The sequence below is a fragment of the Sceloporus undulatus genome, chromosome 6 (assembly GCF_019175285.1).
Source record: "Sceloporus undulatus isolate JIND9_A2432 ecotype Alabama chromosome 6, SceUnd_v1.1, whole genome shotgun sequence".
In the NCBI taxonomy this organism is placed as follows: domain Eukaryota; kingdom Metazoa; phylum Chordata; class Lepidosauria; order Squamata; family Phrynosomatidae; genus Sceloporus; species Sceloporus undulatus.
Genome location: NC_056527.1, coordinates 1,753,907 through 1,777,491, shown reverse-complemented (window position 1 = coordinate 1,777,491; position 23,585 = coordinate 1,753,907). Strand labels below are relative to the sequence as shown.

The 23,585-nt window shown below is 45.4% G+C and overlaps 1 protein-coding gene across 24 annotated transcripts in view; it reads left to right on the top strand.

Moving 5' to 3' along the window:
- LOC121934166 (microtubule-associated protein 4-like) overlaps positions 1 to 23,585 on the top strand; it is a 275,880-nt gene that overhangs the window by 198,018 nt on the left and 54,277 nt on the right. The gene's annotated exons all lie outside the window — the stretch shown is intronic.

Here is a 23,585-nt window from a genome sequence, read left to right as displayed (position 1 = left end):
AGTTGAACATGAGTGAACAGTGTGATGCGGCAGCTAAAAAGGCCAATGCTATTTTAGGCTGCATCAATAGAAGTATAGTGTCTAGATCAAGAGAAGTAATAGTGACACTGTATTCTGCTCTGGTCAGGCCCCACCTGGAATATTATGTTCAGTTCTGGGCGCCACAATTCAGAAAGGACATTGAGAAACTGGAGCGTGTCCAAAGGAGAGAGACCAAAATGGTGAAGGGTCTGGAAAGCATGGCCTATGAGGAACGACTTAGGGAGCTGGGGATGTTTAGCCTGGAGAAAAGAAGGTTAAGAGGTGATATGATCTCCCTGTTTAAATATTTGAAGGGATGTCATATGAGGAGGGAGCAAGCTTGTTTTCTGCTGCCCCAGAGAACAGGACCCGGAACAATGGATGCAAGCTCCAGGAAAAGAGATTCCACCTGAGCATTAGGAGGAACTTCCTGACATAAGGGCTGTTGACAGTGGAATCAACTCCTTCCGGTGATAGAGTCTCCTTCCTTGGAGGTCTTTAAACAGAGGCTGGATGGCCATCTGTCAGGGATGCTTTGATTTGGATTTCCTGCATTGCAGGGGGTTGGACTGGATGGCCCTAGTGGTCTCTTCCAACTCTATGATTCTATGATTCTATGATTACCCCCCCCCCAAGTTGTACAGTTGGCCCTCCACATTCACTGGGGTGGGGGGCACAGGACCCTCATGAAAGTGGGAAACCCGCAAATTAAAAAAGCAACTATTTTTTAACCTGAGAGACCACCTCTCTAGGAATCTCCAGGTCCTCCGGTGCAACTCTATGGTCAGTATCTGCCAAACGTTGACCATAGAATCAGCTGGAGGGCCTACAGATGCCTAGAAAAGTGTTTTCAGTAGTAACCTCTAAGTCCTCTGGCACAACTCTATGGTCAGTTTCCAGCGGAATTGAACTGGAGGACTTCCTAGAGAGAACTTATTAATCAAATCTGCAAATAATCAAATCCACAAAAGTCAAAGCTTCAAATGTGGAGGGCCAACTGTAGACTATGTTACAGGAGACGTTACTTAATGGAGAACATTGCCAGTTGGTTGTTTAACATGGACTTTCGTGCCCCATCCAGAAGATTTCTGCAGCACCCCACAGGTTATCTGATGAGTTGGTGCCATTCATTGGAGAGTTTGTAGCATCAACTTTCATGGAAGACTCTTGCATTTTAAAAGTTTGAGTCATGCTAGCTTGAATGTTTTGTTGCTTTGGATTGTGAGATGTTGTGTATCATTCATGAGGGTTGCGTAACCCGTAAAGTGGTTCTATTTTGGTGGGAGTGCTGTTCTCTGCTGCATGCCGATGTGCCTCCTGAGAGGTAGGGTGTGTGTGTTTGCTGCATGAGGATGCAAATTACAGTACCTTTCATTGAACTGGGGCTTTTCTTTTTCACACTGTTTCTTCCTCCTTGGAATCTTCTGTATTAAAAAGGGGTGTGAGCATACCTTGAAGGCTGCTGCAAAAGAGAAAAGGCAGGCTTTAATGAAGAAATTGCTTTGCTAAGGTTTGAGATCTTGTTGTATTGGAAAAGCTAGCATACAGGTTGAGTCCCCTTTATCCAGAATGCTAAAATCCAAAATACTCCAAGACCCAAAACTTCTTTAACGGTAGCTGACCTAGTGACACCTTTGTTTTCTCATGGTTCAGTGTACACAAGCTTTGTTTCCTGCACAAAATTATTAGAAATACTGTGTATAAAATTACCTTCAGGCTACGTGTCTAAGGTATATAAGAAACATAAATAGCTCATTCTTTACCTATATGCAAATACACGTTTTGCAAAATCAAGAACACTTCTGGTCCTGAGAATTTCAGATAAGAGAGGCTCAACTGCATAAAGTTAAACAACTGAATAGAGACATAGACAGCTTTATAGAAATTTGGCTTCTTTTAATTAGCTATAGTAATAATCACAGCAACACATAGAAACAAGCTCCCACAACTCATGGAAACATTTGGAACAATGCACTCTGATAAAATAAATGATCATTCCTGATGATATTTTAATACTGCAGTATAGTCTTTATACAGCGATACTGATTTTATCCTGTTTTTTGTTACTCTGGGGCTTTTCGGCCTGCTCTTCTTGCTTGTACTTAGAGTTTTTAAATAAATAAGATTTTAAAAATGAGCAAATAGCACAGGTAGTTGGGTTGCAAACAGCGCATTGTACACCAAGAGGCCCACTTGTTTCACAGGTTCCCATCTGCAAAGGAGTCCTTTGCAGAAGCCCAGTTGCCTGAGTTCTACATTTAATGCTTGGAATTTGTTCTACTATCTGTAGCAAAACTGTGCCTTCCCCTGAAGAATATGCCCCAGATGAAGAAGAGCCTCTCCGTTCTTTGGGAAAGTGAAGGGTTACATTAAGAATCTGTTTATTTACATTTTTATTATGTTATTTATTTAATGGATGTCCTGTCTTTTCAGGGCCCAAGAAGGCTCACATGAATTCAAAGAAGATACACAGATTTTTAAAAATACTAATTAAAAAGTTACAAATATCTAAATGAGCTCCTCTGTTAAAACATCCAAAAGTAATTAAATGAGCTATCATATTAATAAAGCTGCACATGAAGCTGGTTGAAGACCTTTCCATGTACCCACTTAGTCATGAAATACTTGTCCAAATAGTAAGGTCTTTACCTGCTGGCAGAAGGGGAGCAGGAAGGGGGACATCCTAGTTCCTTTGGCAAGGAGTCCTATAGCCTGGGAGCAGCCACCAAGAAGGCCTTGTCTCCCATCTCTTCAACAAATGTGCTTGTGAAGATGGTGCTAAAACTTGGGCTAGCTTGTATGAGGAGAGATAGGGTCTTTCAGATTGTATGGACCTAAGGATGCAGTGGCTGGGGGGGGGGGGTTCAGGATGGTCACAAGTGTTAGGAGGGTGTTTAATGTGAGCATGAGAAGAACAAGTAGATCACAAGCTGAACAGGAGTCAGCAGTGTGATGTGGCAACCAAGAAAGCTAACATAATTCTTGGTTGCATCAATAGAAGTATAGTATCCAGACCAAGGGAAGTAATAGTGCCCCTCTATTCTGCTTTGGTCAGGCCCCACCTGGAATATTGTGTCCAGTTCTGGGCAAAACAATTCAAAAAATTGTTGGTAAATTCAGTGTTAGTATTTTATTGTTGTATTTATTGTAAATTGTACTAAGTGTCTTTTAAGGTTGTAATCCCGGCACGATCTGTGGGAGAGGCGGGAGGTATAAATAAACTATATTATTATTATTATTATTATTATTAGTGTGTCCGTGGGGGGGGCGACTAAAATGGTGGAAGGTTTAGAAACCATGCCTTATGAGGAACGTCTTAGGGAGAAGCTGGGTATGTTTAGCCTGGAGAAGAGATGGTTAAGAGATGATATGCAGCCCTGTTTAAATAGTTGAAGGGATGTCACATTGAGGATGGAGCAAGCTTGTTTTCTGCTGCTCCAGAAACTAGGACACAGAACGATGGATGCAAACTGCAGGAAAAGAGATTCCACCTAAATCTCAGGAGAAACTTCCTGATGGTAAGAGCTGTTTGACAGAGGTGCACACTCCTTTGGAAGATGGTGGAGTCTCCTTCTTTGGAGGCCATCTGTCATATGGGTTGTTTTGATTGTGAGTTCCTGCATGGTAGAAGAGGGTTGGACTGGATGGTTTTTGTGGTCTCTTCCAACTCAAGGATTCTATGGACAAGCAGGGCAGTAAGCAGCGTTGGTCCAAGCAGGCTGATATTTGTGGTTCTCGGTTGCTTTTGTTGTTGCTGTGGAGGGGGTTGTGCTTTAAAAAGAGATGAGATAGGGGTTCTGGCCATTAGACAAAAATAACCTACTTGTCAAGGATAAGAAGTCTGTCTCCTCCTCCTCCTCCTCCTCCTGAGCCTCCATCGGCTTGCGCTGAGATGGTTCTCCCTCCTCCCCATCTCTGGCAATCTTAATGCAGAATCCTTGGGGTGAAAGAAGGATGTTTCGCTTTCCTGTAAGCTCTCCTGCCTCAAGAGCAGTGCTCTAGCCATGGGGAGTGTTTCCAGAACATTATTTTCAGGTGTGGGAGCATCTTGAGTCTCAGCCATGGTGAAAGCTAAGAAGACTAAGTAGTCTTTGTACGAGAGACTGGTTTGTGGCCATGTAAGAGCAATGTATGTGTATATATGTCTGTCTGAGTGCATATAAGTTGATGATTTTTTCATTGTGTTGTGATAGATAGATAGATAGATAGATAGATAGATAGATAGATAGATAGATCATTTATTGTACATGACCATAGGTCATCAAAAAAAGTGCAGTATAATACAAAAACATAAATAAATGGAGCTTTAAAATATCACATTGAATATGTCTTCAAACCCCAGAATAAATCCTAAACCCTTTTTGAGTTTGAGTGACATAGGTCCAAAACACACTGCAGAAATAATCCAGATTGAGACTACTTTAACTGCCTTTGCTCAGTGCTAGGGAATCCTAGGTATTGTAGTTTATTGTGGCCCCATTGCTCTCTGATAGAGAGGGCTAAATGTCTCACAAAATTCCCTAGCACTGAGCCTGGGCACTTCAAGCAATCTCAGACTAGATTATTTCTGCACTGAGTTTTGGATCATAGTTACTATGTGCCTTTAACTTTATGGCAACCCTATCATGGGGTTTTCTCAGAATGGTTTCTTCCAAGGTGACTTGCTATTGCCTTCCTTTGGGGCTGAGAAAGTGTGACTTGCCCAAGTGAATCTCCTGGAGTCCTAGTCCAGCACTCAAATCACTGTAACACACTGGCTGCCTAGTAACATGTGCTGTGCTTATGGCTCTACGAAGATTTCCCAGTGAACTGCCTTCTGTGCTTTCTCCCATCTCTCCCAACATCTAACCTTGATTGCCACCCTCTAGTCCCTAATTATTGGTTCCGTGTTTCTGGAAACAGTCACCTGTGTCTGTCGATGAGGCAGAGGTCTTGAGTATGAAATCTCCTGTAGGAGTTCCTCTGCTCTTGCCCTCAGATGTCTCCTGTGGTCCGGATCGGCCTTTCTGGCTCTGGCTGGAAATGGGGAGACTTCATTAGCAGTTGCACGTGCCTCTTGGGTTCGTCAGGGAGCACTTTGTCATCTGGGAAGGTGCTGTTGCCTTAGAAACAAGTGCAAAGGGAGGGCTCTTTCTTAGAAAACTGTTGGTTTTGAAAGCCTTTTCAAAGCCTTGGAACAGAAGAAAAGTACTTGCTTGAGAAGTAAAGCAACCCCCCACCCCGAAACACGAGGCTAGTGTGGGTGGGAGCTGGTGGCTTGGGATCCTGGTGTGCCGAGGTAGCATTTTGCTCTGGCAAAGGTCCAGACCTTCTGAGTGCCAAGCACCCTGGACCCAAGCAGAATCCAGTAGAGTCTGCCTTGGAATTCCTTTGTTGCTTTTCCAGTTGGTTCCAACTGATAGTGGCCTTCTGCTAGGGTCTGAATGGGGAATGTCTCCTGGAGACCTAGTCCAGCACTCTCTCTCTCACACACACATGCACACTACACCATGCTGGCTCCCATACAACGATGTAGGAGCTTATCGTATGGAAGCGCAGCCAAATAGTAGTGCCTTTCTATGTGCCTTACTGCATGACATTGTAGTGCTTCAGTTCTCTTCCCTCAGGAGATGGTCGTAAAAGTGAGTCTTTCGTCAAACAGATTTTTTCATCTAGATAGAAAAAAAAGACTCATTTTTACAACAGTCTCCCGTGGAAAGAGAACTGAAGTACAGTGCGCCCATGCTATACACGGGTGCACCGTACATGGGTTCAAGCTTACGCTGAAGCTGCGTGGCAATTCGGAAAATACTGCATGGTGTGCTGCAAGCACGTGCCCCATTGTTTCAAATGGGGCACGAGTATAACCATATGCGAAACAGATCCCCCACGTAAGGGAAGGGCCCACTGTACTATGCCATCATGTGGTAAGGCGCGTAGAAAGGCACTACTATCCAGCTGAACTTCTGCTTCCTTTCCTCATGTGAGAAACTCCCTAGATATATATGGAGGAGGAAACTGACCATTTCATAAACAAGGAGGCTGCTCAACAATGTGGATAAGATTAGAAGCCCAAGTGCATTTATTTAGGATGGTGGGGACCTCAGAGGGCCAACTTCCACTGCCCCGTCCCCGTTGTTGTTGTTGTTGTTTAAAGCTCTTTGGAGGCAATCATTTTTTCTATATATCCACTCCCTAGCTATTTTAGGCCCAGGAGAGGCAGTTGTTTTAGCAGTAATCCTAAACACTATGTACTGTATAGGGAAGGCCCATTGAATGGGACTTGACTTCTGCATTACTGGTCTATAGCAATCATCCTTTCAACTGGTTAACATAAGATTTTCTTTTTTTAACCAGATGACTTCTTGGCTTTACAAAGGAAAGTAAGGCAAGAGAAGTTCTCGAGGAGGGGGCTACATCACAGTGGTGGATGGGGCTGAAGACAAAATGGAGGAGGGGAGGGGAGGGCTGGTGTAAGTTTTGGACTAGGACTCCAGGAGACAGATTCCCGCTTGGCCATGGAAACCCATTGGTTGATCTTAGGCAAGTCACACTCTTTTAGCCTCAGACAAAAACAGTGGCAAACCACCTCACAATAAATCTTGTCAAGAAAACCATCAGAGCCGTTGCGGTATTTTGGTTTAAGTGTTGGACTAGTACTCTGAGAGACCTGGGGTTGAATCCCAGCTTGGTCATCTGCCCTGGAGTGACCTTGGGCAAGTCATACTTTCTCAGCCTCAGAGGAAAGCAATGGCTAACCTCCTGTGAATCATAACTCCCAAGAAAACTGTAGGAGAGGGTCACCATATTTGAAGTGTACACAGCAGGGAATAATAAACATCTAGAGCTTACTCCACCTTTCCATGAATCAAATTAGTGGGAAGGGCCTTACTTGTGGGATAATTCCACCTCTGCATGTGCTGCCGTTAATTCTGAAGTTACCCTAGGCTAACATGAAGTTTCCAAGGGTGAGGTTCTCTTGTATTTGCTTGCCTGTGTGAGTTCCTATGGCCTTGCGCTTCTTCTTCCCAGTCCACTCAAAACTGGGCTTTGGTACTACTGCTGATCTCTTTCCGAGGGAGTGGGAAAAAATAACGCTGCCCTTCTCAGCTGCGTGCCTCTTCCATACTAGCCTGCCACCACATTCTAAGATAAAATGTGAAGTGGAGGGGAGAGTGAAGATGGTTGGGAAAGGGAACCAGGAATCATCCTTTCCCAAAGGAAATTTTAATTGGATTACATCTTAATTATTACTGGGCTGGTATTTGATGCCTAGAGCGAGAGTAGGCTTTCTAGACTGAAGCAGTTGCATTTAGCATTTGATTAGTGGTAACATTTTTTTACATTTTGATTTTAATTCCTCCATTTTGTGTGTGTGTGTTTTATGGCCTTTCAGGCTAAGAATCAAATCCCTCCTCAAATCTAAATCAAATGAGAATCACACCCACCCAGCCTCAAGTCAGTTGAAACATATAGGGCTGATAGGCCATCCCACCTTTTAATTGTTAGCTGACAGGTACTGGGAAACAGAAGGTCCTGAGATGCTCCATCAGAGTGGAGAGAAGGGCATTCCACATGTGCACAGAAGTGCTCTTCCATTCCTTCAGATGCTCTGCAGCTGTGTACCTTGTTGTGGGTAGTGAGGGGAGAGAAGATGCTAGTCAACCTAGAATGAGAGACACCAAGGGCCATCCAGTGAAACCTCATTCTGACATGCAAGAAGACCCAATCCAAGCCCTCCCTGGGACAGATGGCCATCCATCCAATATTTAAAAACCTCCAAAGAAGGAGACTCCTTCATTCTCCAAGGCAGCAGCATCTTCCACTGTTGAACAACTCTTACCCTCAGGAAGTTCTTCCTAATGTTTATGTAGGAACTCTTTTGTTGTAGCTTGAATCCATTGTTCTGTGTCCTAATCTCTAGAGGAGTGGAAAACAAGCTTGCTCCCTCCTCAAATCCATAAATAATCAAATTTGCAAAAGTCAAAGCCACAAATGTGAAGGGCTGACTGTAGTACAAAACCCCAAACTTTCACGGGCAGTTGAAATAGTGACACCTTTGCTTTCTGATGGTTCAGTGTACACAGACTTTGTTTCATGCACAAAATTATTTTTAAAATTGTATACATTTACTTTCAGGCTATGTGTATAAGGTGTATATGAAACACAAATTAATTTCCTGCTTAGACTTGGGTCCCATCTCCAAGATATCTCATTTTGTATATCCAAATATTCCACAATCCCCCCCCCCCAAAAAAAACCCAAAATCCCAAACACTTCTACTCTCAAGCATTTCAGATAAGGGAGATTCAGCCTGTATTAGACTTTGAGGTCAAATATTTGGCTGCATAGTTCAGATTGGGGGTGAAAATCTCCATACATCCCCACTCCATCCCTCTGAAAAGTACCTCTATGGTCTCCTTGGCTCCCTTTTGTGCACCACAGCCTGGAGCCCTTCCTATCAGTAGGGTTGGTGTGAATTTTGGCTCTGGTTCCTCCAGCCCATCTCTCCTTCCCACCTCCTTTTCTGTCAAGCCTTTGTGGCATCCTCTCCAGCGCTTTCTTAGCTTGCTTCCTGCTGGGTTTCTCTTCAGCTCCTAGCCTATGAACTCTCCCATTATTTCAGCCTTGCTGCTTTTGTTGAGTTTGTTGTTCATGTGCCCCTGCTTCTCTGATAGCAGGACATGACCCTAGGACAGCCTTACCTCCACCCGCCACCCATCCATCCCCCAAAACCAGCACCTCTTCCATTGCTTGGATCCTTCATATCCCCTTCAGAAGTTAGAATAGTTGCTGCCTTCCATGCCGTCCCTAGGGGCTGGGCAAGGCTGACATCCAAGGGTGATAACCAGTTTTTAGCCTTGTCTCTGTATGTAATTGAAGACCACATGCAAGAGCTCTCACTTCTTTTGTGTTCAGCCGATCTGGGTGGGCGGTAATTGGGGAGTGTCATGAAGTAAAGGAGTATACAACTTTACGCTGCTTGATTCACAGTTCCGACATGATTTCCACCCTGTACTTAAATGTAAGGAGTCAAATGTCTGAATAGGGGAAGGGTGGATTGCTGTATATTTTTACATGCAGTAGGATAAATTGAGGGGGTGTGCTGCTGTTCAGGAGTCTAAAAATACTCCTGGCAAATTAAGGAACCAGGTTTGTCACTGCTGGACTGTCGCAAAAAGGCAGCATCCCTTCCCTCTTGGAGGAAGCAGCAGTGCCTATGTTGCTGAGCATCCCGTTGTGAGTATGGCCCCTCTTACATGGCAGGTGGGTTTTAGAGTCCTGGTCAGCAAGACCAAATGTTAACAAATAGGTAGGTCTACTGCATAAGAAATGTAAGAGTTGACTGGCACCTGGGAGCAGAATGTGGAGAGGACTTTCCTTTTAGCAACTTGCTTGCAGTTTCCTATGCAGATATAATGGGAAGACTGTTGCCTCTACAGTTCTGTTTCTGTTGAGTCTGCCCTATATAATCTTGAGGACTCATCTTTTAGTGGCTTTCTGCTGGGGGATGCATCCCAGCCCAGGGGGCCCATTAGCCACACATGAAGATTGCTATAAAGTGTTTCCCCAAGACAGTCTGAGTTAAATTAGATGCTTAGGGACCCAGGCCTACCACTTCTGCAAGGGACTGTTGGAACCCATCAACTGAGGGACTGTGATGTGTCCCTGAGGTTTCGCCAGCATTTGTGACTGGCATCTTCAGAGAATGTTTACCTGGAAAGGACTTGGCTGTATATATTGTGTGATCTGGAAAGGCAGGAGTGATTTGCATGTGTATTGTTGGTTGCTGATGGCAGTCCTCAGGGTGTGAAGGTCTGCACAAGAGGACTAATGTCTGCTTGATTAGTGCTCATTGTCTGCTGGGAAACCCCTGACCCTTGTCCGCCCTCCACTATCTCCCAGAGGAGGAAGCAGAAGAAATAAGAGGGGAAACATCAAGGATTCTGCCCAAGGCAAAACCACTTCCCAGCAACATAACCAAAAAAGAAAGAAAAGCCATCAAGTACCTCAATTCGGATCCAGAAATCATCATCCTCCCAGCAGACAAAGGCAATGCCACAGTAATCATGGATACAGAACAATACAAACAAAAAATCAAGGAACTTCTGGATCCTACAACATACAAAAAGCTGAAACAAGACCCAACCAGCAAGATCACCAGAAAAACGAACACCCTGATCAAAAACTCCTCAATTCAGCCAACCACTAGACAAAGTTTGTGCAAATCTGAGGCTCTCCCACCAAGACTCTATGGACTTCCCAAGATCCACAAGGATTCCATTCCACTCCAACCCATAGTGAGTGCCATTGGATCCCCCACATATGACTTGGCCAAGTTTCTGGCCACACAATTACAAACCCATATAGGGCAGACCCCCCACTACATCAAGGACTCAGCTCACTTCATAGGAAAAATCAAGAACCTTGAACTAAAACCTGGAGGCGTATTAATCAGCTTTGATGTGGTCTGCCTGTTCACCAAAGTCCCCATAATGGACACCATGATACTCATCCGACAGATTTTGCAGAAGACATCACAGCCCTGTTCGAACATTGCCTCACCACAAGCTATTTCCAGTGGGACAATGGATTCTACAAACAGAGAGATGGAGTAGCAATGGGGAGCCCTCTAAGCCCGGTGATAGCAAGCTTTTACATGGAACACTTTGAAAAGCAATCCCTGGAAACAGCACCAAAAAAGCCCACAACTTGGTTCCGATACGTGGATGACACTTTCACCATCTGGAGCCATGGAGAAGAAGACCTGGCTGTATTCCTGAACCATCTGAACAACACCCACCCCAACATCCAATTCACTATGGAAGAAGAAAAGGAAGGAACACTGGATGTTCTAGTCATCCGCAAACCGAACCAACGTTTGGGTCACACAGTATACAGAAAACCTACACACACAGACCAATACCTGCACAAGAACTCCAACCATCACCCAGGACAAAAAAGAGGCACAATCAAAACACTGGTAGATTGAGCAAAACGCATCTGCGAACCCCACTTCATGGAAGATGAACTGAAGTGCTTGGACCGGGCTCTACAGGCTAATGGTTATTTCAGCTCAGACATCAGAAGGACTGTCAAGCCCAGAAAAACCCAGAGAAGTGAAGACAAGCAGCCACCCAAAGGGATGGTATTTTTACCATACATCAAAGGAGTCACAGACAGAATAGGCAAAGTGGTGAGGAAACACAACCTGCAAATGGTTTACAAACTGACGAAGAAAATCCAGCAAATGCTTTGCTCAGCCAAGGACCAGAGAGACCCTCTCACAGCTGCAGGAATTTACCGCATACCACGCAGCTGCGGACAAGTCTACATAGGGATCACCAAACGCAGTGTGCAAACAAGGATCAAGGAACATGAGAGACACTGCAGACTGGGCCAGCAAGAAAAATCAGCAATAGCAGAACATGCTCCAAACCATCCTAGGCATAAAATACTGTTTGAAGACACTGAAATTCTGGACCATGCCAACCACTACCATGTCAGGATGCACAGGGAAGCCATTGAAATCCACAAACACCTGGACAATTTCAACAGGAAAGAGGAATCCCTTAAAGTAAACAAGGTTTGGCTACCAGTCCTGAAAGATAGCAAGATAAAGACAAATGCAAATGAGAAATCTCCCAGGGTCTGGGGTTTCCCAGCAGACAATGAGTACTAATCAAGCAGACATTAGTCCTCTTGTGCAGACCCTCACCCCCTGAGGACTGCCATCAGCAACCAACAATACACATGCAAATCATTCCTGCCTTTCCAGATCATACAGTATATATAGCCAAGTCCTTTCCAGGTAAACATTCTCTGAAGATGCCAGCCACAGATGCTGGTGAAAAGTCAGGAAGAAACTCTGCTAGAACATGGCCACAGAGACCGAAAAACCCACAAAAAACTATGGATGCCGGCCACGAAAGCCTTCGACTTTACAATGATGTGTATGTCAGGTTTTGATGCCAAATGACATCTTGAAAGGCTTGGAATTTCACCTAGTTCCAACTTGGAACAACTCTCCTTGTTGGAGAGTTAGCCTCACCCAATAGTTGGGTTCCACTTAGTCCAGTTTTGTTGCACTTCACAGAGATGCCCCTCCCCTTCCCCATCTCTTTTGGCAAGAGTGAATGGTTGTGCCACACATGTCACCTAGAACATGCTGACATTCAGCACAATCCTCTGACTCTTGTGTTTTACTTCGCCCAACACTAATTCCAAGGTCAGGGGTGGTTGGGATACCCACACATAACATTATTTGTTATTGTGTGCCTTTAAGTTGTTTCCAACTCATGGCAATCCTAAAGTGAGCCTATCATGGGGTTTTCCTGGCAAGTTTCTTCAGAGGAGGTTTGCCATTGCCATCTTCTGAGGCTGAGAGCGTGTGACTTACCCAAGGTCACCCAGAGGGTTTTTATGCTCAAACTGCAGTCCCACAGTGTATGAAGAATCAAAAGTTCCTCACTGAATGAGATTGTGTTGTATCTTACCCTTCATGTGGACAGGATGCTTTGGGCAGAGTCCATCAAAACAACCTGCTGGAGCTACCAAGCTGAAGCAAGTGTTGAGCTGTAGAGAGCTGCTGGACCTGTTGTAAGCGTGGAGGTGTTGCTGGAGACACCAGCATCCTGCCTTGTCCTGGCTCAAGAGTAGGTTATTGTGGCCTTCCAAATTTTTGGGGCCTACACAGCCCTTCAGACCTACCTATCATAGTCAGAGATGAAGGATTATAAGAGCTGGAAGCCAGAAACAACTGATGGTGCCACAGTTGTCCATGCATACACAAGTGTCATACTATTTGTCCATCTTGGTCAGCGGTTCCCAACTTTTAGTCCTCCATTTGTTTGGGACTTCAGATCCCAGAAGCCCCAGTCAACTTGATCAACAGTCAGGAATTATGGGCGCTGAAGTCCAAAACATCTGGAGACCAAAGATTGGGAACCACTGATCTAGACCTTCACTGTTGCCCCCTCTGCTGAGCAGAGGCCCTCCGGATTTCTAGTTGAGGGGCCTATGCATCTCCCTGATGCCTGAGCCTGCTAACTGGAAATGTAAGGGACTCCATCCCAGGTTTGACCTATACTCTCTGGGGAAAGGGGACATTGTGCTGTTTGAATAGTGATGTACTATACTGTGTTTAAGACACAGATTGCAGGTGGGGGAAGAGTGGTTGCTTTAAGAAACTCTCCACGGGTGCATTTGAATTTGACATCTCCTGTCTGGCACAACTTCCATGTGGTCCAGTAAGTAGAACCTCTGTCACAATTGAGATCATTCCTATGGATTGTTTTATTACAAAACATCAAATATGTCTGCCTTCCTTTTCTGCCAAGGTGTTTTGTATTGTGCTGGAGCAGTTTTCTGGAATGTTCCTTTTGTCTGCTGCTAAATAAAGGGAAAATGGCAATATTCTTTGAGGATTGACCTGTTTGCTGTTTTGGGGAATTGAACCATTGAATGGCCTTTTTCATATCACGTCCTGTGGCTTTTTCATTGCACTGCGTGAAAGGATACGAACGGAGCATCTTACTGGGTGCCTCAAAGTGCATTTGCAAATGAAATTTCCATTTCATGTCCAGGAAAGGACTGAAGTCTTGAGTGACTGTAATTTTTTGAAGGGTCTAGCTAAAATGATATTCTATATTTGGGTGAGCTCTACAGCTTTGAGGATGCAGGGTTGTTTTTTTTTTAAAGAAAGAAAATGAGAAGAGGGGGCATGATGTGTCGTCACTGCATCCATTTGCCTATGAGCCTGGCTTGTTTGCTGGGTGGTGTTACAGCTTGGAGGAGAGGAAAGCAAGAAGCAAGCAGATATGTCTCTCTCTAACCAGCCATCCGCACCCCTCTCCGAATACAGCCAGCTGTGCAAAGCCAAGAACACAGACAGTTTTTCAGAAGCCTTTCACTGCATGGAGACACAAAAGGAGTTTGGCAAAACCGAATTTGAATGGCAGAGGACGGAGGGCAAGCTCAATGAGATTGGGCTGAATGTGAACTCAGTGAGCCAGCTTAAGGATGGTCTGGGGAAAAGCACCGGCTTCACAGATGAGGACAAGCTCTGCTTCTTCGAAGGGAAGCTGGACAAAGAGCTGAAAGCGACCCCCAAGGACAACAGGGAAATTGAGGCTCAAGGCAAAAAATACCAGGGAGCCCCGGGTCACCTTGAGAGCTGGTCTCTGCTTTCAGAGACCTTCTCTCCTACCGAAGGGAGCCTGAGGGACCTCAACCTTGCTGGCTTCCAGGCAGGACCAGCAGAGTCTACACGACTACTTGCCGGCTTGGGACAAAATGAAGCCATCACTGATCAGGAGAAGGCAGCAGGTAAGAAGGTTGGGGGGGAGGCGGCAGACATGGCAAAATGTCGGCAGGAGCAGCCCAGTTTGTCTTTGCTTGGGAGTGAACCCAACAAATACACAAAAGACCCCGAGATCAGCATTTGGAACTCCAATTTCAGCCCCGTCTTGCCGAGTGGCTTGGGTTGCCCGGAGGTACCGGGGAAGAAAGATGGGCCAGCCGCCTATAGCGTGATAGGAGTTGTCAATGACAGCTACATCCAGTGTGGGTTTGCCTCCTCCCCTGCCGTGCCCAAGCTGGGACCCCCAACAACCACTGTTGAGCTGGCCCAAGATGACTTCAGAAGCGACTTTTTCAACCATGGCCATGAGATGGAAGAGGAGAGGTATTTGGTCGAGGCGGAGGAGAAGCTGGGCTCGGTGGAGGCGGAGGGCAACTTCCTCAACCGAGGGGCGCACCAAAGGAAGGCAATGAGGCGTGCCATGTCGGAGTGCTCCCATTTGTCTGTCCCACAAGCCCTGAATCTGGCAGACAAATACCCGGAGCCCACGGCGCGGGAAGACCTCCTCGCCAGCCTGGTGTCGCCTAGTGGCAGCCTCCCCCAGAGCTCAGCAAGCCCCATGACCCGAAAGCCCAGCGCACCAATGAAAAGGTCGGCCACTGTCTCAGAAGAGCAAACATCTGCCCATAGCCTGGGCGCCGCCGCGCAGAACAATGCCGAGCTGCCCAGCCTCCCAGTGAAGGAGCACCCATCCCTCCCCATGGAGGAGCCATCTGCCAGGAAGAGAGAAGAGTGGGACGGCAGCGGTGGCAGCAGCACGGCCAAGAGGGAGCTGGCCAGCCCCGGGCAGTACCACAGCAAGCTGGAGCAGATCCCTGAGATTGGGGGCCACAGAAAAGCAGGCAGGGGGGAGGAAGAGCTGGCAGCAGCAGCAGTGGCGAAGAGCGAGAAGAGCAATGCCATTCACGAGCCTGGTTTCCCCGGCGCCTGTGAGATGGAACCGGGCAGAGCGACTCCTGCTGCGCTGGAGAAAAAAGAAATTGAGGTCAGCGATGCACCGAGCGCTCCATCTTCCCAGCAAGGAGACAGGCCACGTGACGGTATGTTGCTAAATTTCCTTCCCCCGGGGAGCAGCAGGCAGACGGGAGCGAAGGAACCAACTTGACAGATCGTGGGCAGGAGGGTGGGCAGCGAGCGGCTCCTCCCGTCTCTCTTCGGACTGACACAGCTTGCTAGAGAATATAGACAGAACAATGGGGTGCCGGTGGTGGGGTCGGGGAAGGAAGGCAAGGCTTGGACATCCTGGAGGGATTGCGGGAGAGTGGACACACAAGCCCCGCCAAAAACCCAAGCCAGATTTGTCTTGTGTCCTGTTTTTTTAAATACTGATTGTAGAAGTAGCTGCCGAGTTGTAGCATTAAAGGCAGCCAGGACCTCCAGAGGTCCACAGAGTGGCGGACAAAGGTGTTAAACAATGGGGGGTTGGACTAGTTTGGACGTTGCTGCTACAAATCTGTTTCGCTGGGTCGGTTTATTGGCCTTTTCTGCTTTATGAGAGACTAGTGAGGCTTGGCGGCCTTTGGTGGTGAGGCTGAAAGAGTCGGCCTTTTCCTTTTGGATGGTGTCGCAAAGCACCTTCCCTTTCACAATGGCAAAGCAAAAAGCCATTCAGCTTGTCAGCTGTTGTGTTGCTCCCAGCTTTCTCTCCTCTCCCCCACCGCGCCAAACGGTTTCTCTCAATAGCAGCTTGTTTTATTTCTTAGTGCCATGTTTGGTCCTCTTGCACAATGCTTTTGAGGTCAGTCTGCTGAGATGAGATGGGATGGGATGGTGGGGGGGGGAAGCAAATGGATGAACACAGTTAATCTTTTGTGGTGTGAAAAGAGGAGTGGATCTTGTTTTCCTCTCAAGCTGGCTTCAGCAGAGCTGCTTAGTTTTATTTCTCCCTCTTCCTTGGAGGGAATTGGTGTCCCTTTGAAACAGCAGCGTGGTTGAGAAAGTAGGAGGGAATCACACTAAAAAGAATTGCAGGTAGGATCTCCCATCAACGGGCATTTGCTCTGCATCAGGATAGTTAAATCTGTAAATCTGCAAAATGAAAGGCTGATGCTTTTAAGTTTGATTGGTAGCAGTTCTGCCTTCCCCAAATATTTTAGATCGGACCCAACTTTGTTTGAATGACTGGGCTGTAGCTTTGCGTAACACAGCATGGTTTTTCATGGACATTTCACAGTCCAAGGTACCAGGCACAGGCACTTGCTTGAGCTGTATGAAAAAAATCCTTTGCCCTGGTAAGGCAAGTAGTGCTCACCTGGCAAAATCTTTGTAACTGCATTTCTACTCCTGACTCCGTGCAGACATTTCTCATGCGTTTCTGTACAGCCGCTGCTGTTAACACACCCACCCACCTCCCACAGTAGTGTAGGGAAGTAACTGTTCGCTAAGCTAAATAGTACGCAAAAAGTGCCACAAATCAAAGCCACATAAGGTTATTTTTATTTTGTTTTATTTATGTCACATTTCCCCCCTAGATCTGGGACTTAAGGCCACTTGCAAAAGGTAAAGCAGCTACACATAAAAACATTGTGGGCAATAGTGATGTTTTTACATGTGTTTTTGTCTCTATATTATTTTAAACTTTTTGGAAGTTAGCAGTTGCTGAAAGCCACAACAAAAGGTTTAGTTTTGGCTTTTTGCAGAATTTTTTACAGATTTTTTTTAAACCCCAAAGTGGTCCTTCTGGGGTCAAGAGATCCTTCCCAGCAGTTGCACTTTTGGGAGGAAGGTCTCTGGCCCTGCCTATCCAAAGAGAGGGGAAGCCTTGTCCGGAGGCTCCTTGCTTTCTCCAAGTGAAGCCATCTGCTCTGCCTGGATTGTGCTGAGAACAAAGGAGCATGAAGAGGGCTGGCTCAGTTGCGCTAACCTCCCCATAACCTTCAGTGTGCTAGACTCCCCTAAGCAATGTTGGGGAGGGCCCAGCAGGGAGGAACATTTTGGCTGCCAAACTATAGATTTGACCTTCCTGGTTTTGTTGTTCTGGTGACACCCAGTGAATATTTCTCTCTAACACTGAAGTTATTCTACATGTCATCTCCAGCTATTGGCAAGGGCCACCCTGTTTAGGGGGTGATGTTAAAAAAAGTCCTATTGATGCTGCACTGATTCCCTTCTCACTTTTCCCCCCTTGGCTTCTTCCCCACCCCAATTCTCTCTAACCCTTTTCTCTATGGATGTGGTTGCGGGAGCAGCCTTGGATTGGGGGAGCAGCATCTAGAGATGAGAGGGTCTTTAGGGAACCATCACGTTGACATCTGGCCATGAGCTTTGTTCTCCTGCTCATCTTAGGGGTTTAGGAAGAGCCTCCAGGGGCCACCTTCCTAACTTGGAAGAACATCAGTTGGAAGTGAGACACACAGGCAGCCTCTTATGGGATTTTATGGGATCACTGTGGGCGGACTAGAGTTAATGGAGAATACAGTCGACCCTCCTTATCCACAGATTTTTTCCCCACGGATTCAAGCATCCATGGATTGGGGAAAAAATTATAAATTCTAAATAGCAAACCTTGATTTTCCATTTTGTATAAGGGACACAATTTTGCTATGCCATTTTATTTAATGAGAGTTGAGCATCCATGGGTTTTGGTTTCCACAGGGGGTCCTGGAACCAAACCCCAGGAGATAACAAGGACCCACTGTACAAGTGGACCCTTTCCATTCCTTCTCCCTTAGCCTCTCTTAAAGCACTAGGACATTCTTAGCATTGTGAGATACGCAGGCTTGGAACAAGGATGCGATGGCTTAGTGGTTTAAGATGCCAGTTTTGAGGATTGGCAGATTGGCAGTTCGAGGCCCATGTGCCACATGATGGGGTGAGCTCCTGTCACTAGTCCCAACCTCTGCCAACCTAGCAGTTCAGAAGCATGCAAATGTAACTAGATAAATAGGTACCACTTTGGTGGGAAGATAATAGTGTCCTGTGAAATTATGCTGGCCACATGACCGCCAGAATAGCCCTTGGACAACTCTGGCTCTTTGGCTTAGCAATAGAGATGAGCACTGACCCCTACCATCAGTTACAACTAGACATTCATGTCAAGGAATTGCCTTTACTTTTACCTTTTACGCAGGCTTGGGCTCGCTTTGGTCATTCTTTCTTGGGCTTAGCACCACAACAAGAATTGCAGTTTCCTGAGCTGGGAAAAAGTTCCTCTTTTGAATCCCAGAATATCCCCGATCTCTGGACAAGCATGACCATGGTCCTGCACACTGAGGGGCCTCTGGGAGTTGTAGCCTCCAAAAGTAATTGATCCAAGCGCTGTCATTTTCCACCTTGGTCACTTGGGACGATGGATGGATAATAAACACATTGTCTAGTGCTCCAGCGTTCTAGTTCACTACGTGAATGGTTTTGTTTCCCTTCCTTTGCCAATAACCTTGAGGACAGTCAGGGCTGTTCTTTCTCCATGGCTGGCCAAGAGCTATTCTGTTTCGAGGGCCACTGTTCCACGTATTTCAGTCTGTGGCATGGAGTGGTGACTGACTCCCGACTCCCACTTGCAAACTGTCTTAAAATATGCCAGTCAGACTGGGATGCTGTTGGCAGTCATGGGGATGCGGAGTTGATAGGAGTGCCAGCGGTGGTGGATGCAGACCCCTTTTGCTATGGCTGTGTGTTATTGTCCCACTACAAATGTATCATTACCTGAAACTTTGAAGCCATGGGGGAAAAACAGGATAATTTTAAATATACTGTATGTATTTTTAGAAATTTTAAAAGAAAAGTGCAATATTTAGTACCAGTTATGGATCAAAAGTAGATAGCCAATGTAGCATAGTGGCTTGAGTGTGTGACTACAACTCTGGAGGCCAGGGTTCGATTCCCACCTTGTCCATGAAACCCACTAGTTGACCTTAGGTAAGTCACACTCTCTCAGCCTCAGGGGAAGGCAAAGTCAAATCCTTCTCTGAACAAAACCTGCTAAGAAACCCCCATAATAGGATCCCTTTATTTAAAAAAACAGGACACAACAACAACACAGATCAAAATAGCTTTTTTACTTTAGGTACATGACACATTATATATAAATTGGTAGATTTCAAAGATATAGCTGTGTTAGTCTGTAGAATCAGTATGTAGAGAGAACTTGTAGCACTTGGAGACTAACTGAAAGAAAGAAGTTGGCAGCATGAGCTTTCCTAGTCTTCAGTCTATTTCCTCAGATGCATTCAGTGGAGTGGTAAGCCAGGAACAGACCTATCCCTTGGTGTGTGAGAATGTCAATTTGAATTCAAAATCCTTTGTGTGGAAATGAAGCAGCAAGCCCAGATGCAATGATGGGCATTAAGAGCTGTCTACGAAAGCTCATGCTGCCAACTTCTTTCTTTCGTTCGTCTCAAAGGTGCTACAAGATCTCTCTACATTATATATAAATGGGTTTGACATAAAATTATCCTGCTTGATTCTGATACATTATTCAGAATGTAATTACAAAGTAAACTTGCTTTTTAAAAAAGTGTTATAAAGTCTCCACCGGCTCTGCATAGTGTCAAGCAAACATAAGCCATTTATTCCCCTAAAAAGAACTTGGAAAAGGAAACCAAGATCAGGACTTTCCCTGTTATCTGATGGTGTACATAGTCTTCCAGGAAGTCTTTCTGATCAACTTAACTGTAAGGAATCTCTGATTTTGTCAGTCTGAGTTGCAGACTGCCCCCCCCAAAAAAAGTCTCCTTCCTAACATCATCTTTACTAATTATTTTGGGGCAGTAAGTATGTGAGCACATCCTCTTAAACAATTTATCATTCATCATTCTGAAATAAAATACTCTGTACTCCATTTTCCACTTTTTTCCAGGAAAGAAGACACTTTGGAATAATAAACAGAAAAAACCCATTACCCCTCCCAGATTTTCCATCCCCTCCCCTCAGGCCTTCCTATGAAAATTGGCATAACGCTGCTCCGGACATCTGCTCATTTATCGGCTCTTTATTGTTGGCGAGACTAATAGTTTGTTCTGAAATATTTTAATGAATTAATGAAGTGGGGGGGGGGGTGAATGACAGACATGGAGATATATTCATTCTCATCCAAATGGCTATCAACTCCCCTGTCAGATCGTGGGACCCAAAAAATAATAACAATCCCTATTTGCCCAGCAAAACCTCCTTACCCAGCCATCTCAGTTCAGAGTGTTCCCATTTCAGAGGAACCAGATAAAATGTTAAATGGAGGCCCTTTTGAGCATTGGGGAATGGTCCCTTTCGTCTGCTTAAGTGGACAGTGGCAGCTGTCTGGCTTCAGAGCTGTTGTACTTTTGCACTTCTTTTTAATTTTCACAAGACCAATCTTTCCTACAGGCTTACAGTCCAAAAGAGAAAATGGGATTGTGCATGAAGATTGTGCAAGCCAAAGGGGTTGGGGACTGGCAGAAAAGGAAAAGGCAAGGAAGGCAATGGAAGTCTGAGAGAGAAGGGGGGGGGGGGGCTTCAGATGGAGATTCTCCTTTCACCAGGGAATGGACAAAGTCTGGCCTGAGGCCCAAGGGGCTTGGATTTCTGGCCCCAAACCCCTCAGACCCCACCAAATTTGGGTTCCCCAGGTGAGTGAAAACCACTACAAAACATAGTGGTTTTGTTCATCAGCCTCCCACATAAAGCCTCAACGCCTAGCCTCCCACAAACGTTGCCCCCAAGTCAGCTGGAAATAACACAGGGGGGCATGTGGTGTCACACCCATTTGCGTTAGGCATACTGGTGTTGCAGCTGCCCACCCCTCTTGTATTTGTGTCACATGAAAGCATGGAAACACAAGACAAGAAATATTTACCTTAATCAAAAGAAAGGTGTGGCATAAAGACAAGAAGATCAGCATTGTGTAGTGGTTTGAGTATTGTTAGCCACCATCAAGTCCACTTCAGTGTCTTGCAGCCCCATGGATGAGAGCCCTCCAAGCCACCCTGCTGCCATCAACAGTCCTGGCCATGTCTTGCAGACTTAGGGCAGCCATGGCTTCTTTGACGGAGTTCATCCACCTGGAATGCAGCCTCCCTCTGTTCCTCCTGCCTTCTGCCTTACCTAGCATTGTTGTCTTTTCTAGGGAGTCCTTTCTTCTCATGATATGGCCAAAGTACAACAGTCTCAGTTCAGTTATCTTGGCTTCTAGGCTTGATTTACTCTAGGACCCATTGGTTCATCTTTTTAGCAATCCATGGTATCTGCAGAATTCTTCTCTAACACCACATTTCAATGTCTTGATTTTCTTCCTATCAGCTTTCTTTGCTGTCTAGCTTTCACAACTATACACAGAAATGGAAAATAGAATCATACGGACAATCCTAACTTTGGTATTCAATGATATGTCTTGATATTTCAGGATTTTATTCAGTTCCTTCATAGCTGCCCTTCCAGCTCCAGGTCTTCTTCTGATTTCTTGACTGCAAGTCTTCCTTCTGATTAATGACTGAGCCAAGGTATATCTTGAACAGTTTCAGTGTCTTTCTCATCTACTTTAAAGTTACATAAATCATCAGTAGTCATTATTTTTCTTTTCCAAATGTTCAACTGTTAACCTATCTTTGCACTTTCTTCCTTGACTTTCTTCAGTTTACTTCAGTAAACTGAAAAAAGTCTTATTCCAAGCCTTTGCTATTTTCTGCTAGTAGTATGGTGTCATCTGCATATTTTATATTGTTAATGTTTGTTCCTCCAATGTTCACTCCTTCTTACTCTGGTTCACACACAAGACACCAGGATTCAAATGCCCACTTAACCACAGAAACCCACCTTGGGCAAGTCACACTCTCTCAGTCCCAGAGGAAGGCCATGGCAAGCCTTTTCTGAAGAAATCTGCACAAGAAACTCCTAGGAGAAGCTTGCCATAAATCAGAATCATCTTGAAGACACATAACAAGAACCTGGTTTGGAATGAATTTTCTCATTGGCCCCTCTTAACCCCAGCATGATGTTCTCCAGTTGTTCCTATTGCTCTCGGGGGAGAACTGTGTTGGATTACAACACCCATCATCTGCAGTTAACATGGCTGTTGGAGAAGGTGGCTCTAGTAGCAAGGGGTATCCAAGGATTCAGAGGCTAGAAGGATTGTAGCCCTTACGTTCCTTATGTGTGTGTATTGAGAAGTGCTGAAGACCCAATAGAGATCTGGAATGGAAATCCCTTGTTGGCAAGATGGTCCCATTGGTACTTCCACAGGAGGAAGGGGGACTACTGCTGACAGAAGACCACAGGTAAAAACTTCCTCTCCTTATGAAGACCAGAGGTAGACAAGCCACCATCACTCCAGAAGACCAGAGGTAAAAACTTTCTAAGAAGCCCAGAGGTAAAGACTAGCTGCAAAAACCAGAGGTAAAGATTAAGCCCCCTGAAGACCAGAGGTAGAGACTGTCTGAGGAAATCAGAGGTGAAAACTCTCTCCCAAGAAGACGAGAAGACACCCCCACCCCACCCGCTGAAGTCCAGAGGTAAAGATGAACAGAGAAGATTAGAGGTAAAGAAGAGCTGCCTGGTGGAGGAATCCTCTGCAAAAGCAGAAGACAGGCGGGCTCTGAAGCATCCTCCAGTCTTTGCTAACTCCATGGCTGTTTGTTTCATAACTGGAAGATGGCTCGTCTCACACGTCCTGCTGCTAGAGACACGTATCTCACTTCTGTCGGTGGGTTGTCCCCGCTAGTCTTGCACAGCCCCCACCCTCAGAGAAGCTTGCGCAGCACTAGTCAGGCTCAGGCTCACTGTGCAGAAAACTAGTAACAGGTGAGGAGCAACCCACAGAGAGAGAAAGAGAGAAATGCCTTGCCCAAAGGTCACCTGGAGGCTCCCTGCTTTTCAGCTCCTCTGCCCACCTGTCCTCTGTTCCAGTACATTTGGTTGACTTTCTTTCTTTTTTTCTTTCTTTTTTTTAATTGAAAAGGTTTTATTTATTTATTTATTTATTTATTTATTGGTAGAATGAAATTAATAAATGTTATTATAATAAATTGATAAAACAAAATATTGGTTAATTCGCCTTACAATAATATATAAAAACTTTTACATAATATCCCCCATACATATAATATATCCCTTTATATTCCATTCTTTACTACTTTATCTAAATCTAGTTCATATTTCTTTTCGTCATATACTTTTCATAGTTCCCCCGTTTCCCCCTTCCTTCCCCCAAGTGCTCTTCCCCATCAACGGAGCCTCATATCTTCCTATTACTCTACCTCCAGGATTGTAGCTCTTACTCTGGTGGTAAGACACCTTCTTCTTTTACTAAAACCTT